Source organism: Sapajus apella, unplaced genomic scaffold (genome assembly GCF_009761245.1).
Source record: "Sapajus apella isolate SASKATOON/1434 unplaced genomic scaffold, GSC_monkey_1.0 scaffold26, whole genome shotgun sequence".
Classification (NCBI taxonomy): domain Eukaryota; kingdom Metazoa; phylum Chordata; class Mammalia; order Primates; family Cebidae; genus Sapajus; species Sapajus apella.
This window is the reverse complement of record NW_022436966.1, coordinates 8,104,449-8,109,836: the sequence shown is the minus strand read 5'-3', so window position 1 is coordinate 8,109,836 and position 5,388 is coordinate 8,104,449.

Sequence of the window (5,388 nt, the reverse complement as noted above, 5' to 3'; positions counted from 1 at the left end):
GCGATCTTGGCTCGCTGCAATCTCCGGCTCCCGGGTTCAAGAAAGTCTCCTGCCTCAGCCTCCCGAGTAGCTGGGACTACAGGTGCGTGCCACCATCCCCGGCTAATTTTTACTTTTAATAGAGACGGGGTTTCGCCATGTTGGCCAGGCAGCGTTGGGCTCCTGGAAGGAGGGACATCTCCAATCAGGCCTCAGGAGACAGGTGGGAGGATGGGCGGCTGCAGGCGACACTCAGAGGGAAAGGCTGGGCCTGGTGAGACAAGTATTGGGGGGCTGGAGCAAAGAGACCCTGAAGGGAGCCATTTTGAGTCTGGGGAGTCCAGGGGATGGCAGAATGTAGAAATATGCTTTGAAGTTCCTCTAAAAGATGGAAGTAACTGGCAAGCACTGGCCTTACGGAAAGGAAAAGTCCCATCTCTGGGTTCTTTAGGTACCAAAAGCCTGGGCTTCCCCATGCCTATTCAGAAGGTGCTTTAGTCAGTAAAAAGGCACAAAAGTAGTCTTTTCCAAAATGTGTCCCTGGCAAGACAAATCTCATAAAAGGATTCACCAGAAAAAAGGATTTTAAAAAGTTTGAGAAATGAGGTGTGCAGTCATTCCATCTAGGAGAATCACAATGCAGAGAAACTTGCCTGCAGCCCTGAGAGATAAGAGATCCGCAGAACCTGGGTTTCCCAAGTTTATTTTCTGGAGTAGCTCTCACTGTCTATGGAATTTCCCTTGTCCTGCCGCCCAGTGATGTTGGAGAAGACATGGCAGAGCCACTGGGCTGGGCGTCTCTCTCATCAAGGCAGCCTCCTTAAGATCGCAGGAAAGCCCCAGGCCTCACCACAGGTGTACACCCTGTGGGCCCCAGCAGCACTGTGAAAGGGCAGAAGTCAGTGATTCCCAAGTTCTCTTCCAGCTCCAGCACTCTATTTCTGTTTCTGCAACTCATGCCAATCAAATTTCACTTCAGGAGAATATCCACGGGGTGTGGCAGCCTGGGGTAGTTGTATTTGCTGGATATACTCACTTATTTAATTCAACAAATATTTCTTGAATTCTTACTATGTGCCAGGTATTGCTCTAGGCATTGGGGATTCCAAAGTGAATTAAATAAAATCTGGGGGAAACAGGCTACAGATAAATGTAATAACTATAGCATATATATGTCAGCTAAGGATTATGGAGAGAAATAAAGAAGGGCAAAACAAAAAGTGTGGGGTGGCAAGGCTGAGGAGGGATGTTCTGTTGGATAAAGTGATCTGGGAAGGCTTTCCTAAAGAGGTGACATTTGAGCAGAGACTTGGAGGAAGTGAGGGATAAAGCCATGCAGAGATCCCAGAGCCAAGCATTCAGGCAGAGGAAACAGCAAGTGCAAACGTCCTGAGGCAGGAACAAGGAGGAACACACGAGAAGGCCATTGTGGCTCAAGGGAATAAAAGAGGGGGAGCATGTTAGGAGATGAGGTCAGAGAGTGAGTGGGGGCCAGATCTCCTAGGACTGGAAGGTCAAGGTAAGAACTTTGGATTTTACTCAGAGATGAGAAGCCAGTGGAGGGGTTGAGGGGCATAATGTGAGGTACAAGGAAGAATTTCTGCCTTCTTACTTTTTTTTTTTTTTTTTTTTTTTTTGAGATGGAGTCTGCTGTGTCACCCAGACTGGAGTGCAGTAGCACGATCTCACTTCACTGCAACCTCCGTCTCCCAGGTTCAAGAGATTCTCCTGCCTCAGCCTCCCAAGTAGCTGGGATTACAGGTGCCTGCCACCACCCTCAGCTAATTTTTGTATTTTTACTAGAGATGGCATTTCTCCAAGTTGGTCAGGCTGATCTCAAACTCCTGACCTCGTGATCTGCCCACCTCAGTCTCCCAAAGTGCTGGGATTACAGGCGTGAGCCACTGAGTCTGGCCTAGAATTTCTGCTTTCTAATAGGAATAAACAATTTTCTAAATGGGGAGAGACTACTCTCTGCCTTTGAACATAAAAGAACTCATGAAAAGTAGTTGAATTTTCACTTGATGGTTGAAGATATTGCAAGGCCTTGGGACTGGCCATCCATTCATTGTACAAACACTTATTGAATACTCCAAGCTCCCACCTGCAATGGTGGCAAGGAGTTTGATCTGAGTCATATTTCAAGAGGCAGGTCTTCTTTTCCCCCATGGCTATATATGAGTCTAGCAACTTACAGGTGCCTGGGAAGGGAAGGGTCTCTGGTCTTCAGTCCAACAAGGATAATGCAACTTTATACTCATGGTCCAAGTCTGTTAGTCTTTTCAAAGGCAAGCAGCTCTAGCCTCCATAGCTTACCAGGGCTTCCAAGATCCTTCCCTTGGGTCCAGGACCATAGCACTAAGAACTCAGTCTCCTGGTATCTACTCACCATCCACTGGCAGTCCGGTATTGGTGGATGCTGCATGCATGAGTAAGGCACCGTCGTCACCTTTCCTCAAGCCTCTTATAATCTTTGGTCCAATAGACAAGTACACCAGCATTTATGGTGGCGGAGGCTGGGCTCTGCTGGGGCAGTGGACAGAGCTTAGTACTATTTTCCTTATGAGAAATAAGCCAAAGTATGGTACATAGCACCATATCTTAAGTTTTTAAAATTTTTTATTGAGATGGAGTCTTTCTCTGTCACCCAGGCTGGAGTGCAGTGGCTTGATCTCGGCTCACTGCAACCTCCATTTCCCTGGCTCAAGCAATCCTCCTGCCTCAGCCTCTCAAGTAGCTGGGACTATAGGCATGTGCCATGCCTGGCTAATTTTTTTGTAATTTTGATAGAGACAGTGTTTCACCATATTGCCCAGGCTGGTCTTGAACCTCTGACCTCAAGTGATTTGCTGCCTTGGGCTCCCAAAGTGCTGAGACTATAGGCATGAGCCACCGTACCCAGCCTTAAGTTTTTTTAGAAAGATAACTTGAAACTCTGGGTGATGGACATTAGGCAGGGCAGGTTCCAACTGAGCCCTGCAACCTCACCTGGACCCTCCACTCTGCCTGGGAGGAAGACCCAGGTCACCTTATTCAGGAAGCAGGAATGCCGCAATGACCTGCCGCAGTGGAGATTCGTCCTCTTCTGTGTGCTGCATTCTCTCAGTAAAGGGTATGGTGTCAGCTGGCAGCACTGCTGCAGCACTAATGAAGTTTAGGAAGTGCTTAGCTGAAAAGGGCACGGGAGGGGTAATTGAATTGGTGTTAGACACGTAATGGCTTCGAGAGTCCTTTCTCCCTCATTTGATAAGAAGAGCCCTTTCCCTCACATCCTCTGTAAAAGCTCAAGGAGAAAAGAATGTTCACCCAGCTATACATCAATCCTGTCTATTGACTAGGAGTTTTGGGAAATCATATGGAGAAGCATACTTTTTACGAAGGCTTTGGGGACTGTTAATAGCAGGCTGAGCAAAGCACAGGAAGAGGCTGCGAATGAGTGTTTTCCACAAGATGCTGCCAGGTGATAAAATATTAAAACCATTACCAACACTTGAGCTTCAAGCAATGGTCTTAATGATTCTGTCAGATATCTGGATCCTGTGGTCAAATGGACAGTGAGCTTTTGGGGCTTTATCAAATATAACTTACTGGGTGCCAGGTCCTGTACTAAACTTACACATTGTCTCTTTTCATCTTACAACCCAAGTGGGAGGCGCTCTTGTTATCCCCCCTTCACAGATGCAAAAACTGAGGCTTGCCCATGATCACACAGTTAAGCTGTGGCAAAGCTTGGCCTGAAACCTAGGATTGGGATTCCAAAGCCAATGCTTTCCTCTTTTACTTCTCTGATTAAAAAACATAAAGGTGGCTGGTCGTGGTGGCTCATGCCTGTAACCCCCAGCATTTTGGGAGGCTCAGGCAGGCGGATCACCTAAGGTCAGGAGTTCAAGACAAGCCTGGCCAACAGGATGAAACCCTGTCTCTACTAAAAGTACAAAAAATGGCTGGGCGTGGTGGTGGGCGCCTGTAATCCCAGCTACTTGGGAGGCTGAAGCAGGAGAATTGCTTGAACCTGGGAGGTGGAGTTTGAAGTGAGCTATCATGCCATTGCACTCCAGCCTGGGTGACAAGAAAGAAACTTGGTCTTAAATAGATAGATAGATAGATAGACAGACAGATAGATAGACTGATAACTAAAATAAAAAAATGTAAAGGGCCGGGCGCGGTGGCTCAAGCCTGTAATCCCAGCACTGTGGGAGGCCGAGGCGGGTGGATCACGAGGTCAAGAGATCGAGACCATCCTGGTCAACATGGTGAAACCCCGTCTCTACTAAAAATACAAAAAATCAGCTGGGCATGGTGGCGCGTGCCTGTAATCCCAGCTACTCAGGAGGCTGAGGCAGGAGAATTGCCTGAACCCAGGAGGCGGAGGTTGCGGTGAGCCGAGATCGCGCCATTGCACTCCAGCCTGGGTAACATGAGTGAAACTCCGCCTCAAAAAAAAAAAAAAAAAAACGTAAAGGAAAACAGACTATATCCGTATATGTTAAAAAAACAGTACAAGAGTTTACAATAAAAATTAACTCTGTTCTGGTGGCTCATGCCTGTAATCCCAGCACTTTGGGAGGCCGAGGTGGGTGGATCATGAGGTCAAGAGATCGAGACCATCCTGGCCAACATGGTGAAACCTCGTCTCTACTAAAAATACAAAAATTAGCCGGGCATGGTGGCACCCGCTTGTGGTCCCAGCTACTTGGGAGGCTGAGGCAGAAGAATCACTTGAACCCAGGAGGTGGTGGTTGCAATGAGCCGAGATTGGACCACTGCACTCCAGCCTGGCGACAGAGCAAGACTCCCTCTCAAAATAAATAAATAAATAAAACAAAACAAAATAAAATAACTCTGTCCCACCAGACCCGAGTCCAGAGGCAACTACCGTTACTACTTCTTTGTGTTACCTTCCGACTATAGAGAATACACACACAGATGTGTACATGATTGTATCTACGTGTCTGTACGTAAAATGTGTGTGCACTATTCACACTGTCTGCACCTTGCTTTTGGCACTCAACAGTTCTTGAAAGAGCTGCTTGATTTTACTATGGATGAATAATGGTTCATATAGGGGCACTTAACCAGTCCGTTCCTTAAGGACATTTGGGGCATGTAGATTTTTGCCATTAGCAACAATGCTGCAATGGGCATCTTCAGGCAAACGCCCCCTGCACATGTGCCCCTTGCTCTTGTTTAATAACAAGAGCAAGATGATATCCCAGCCCAGGTGGGTTCACTGGCCAGGTCACTACCTCAGAGATTTCACTTGTAGCATCGCCAGGGCATTGGGGATGGCACCAAGAAAGGCATGCAGGCCCTTGGCTTTGGGATAGCCCATACGAACAACCCTCCAGGTTTAGCAGATACAGACCTGGGCACCCCAGGGACATTTCTGAATGTAAACAAGAATATGGA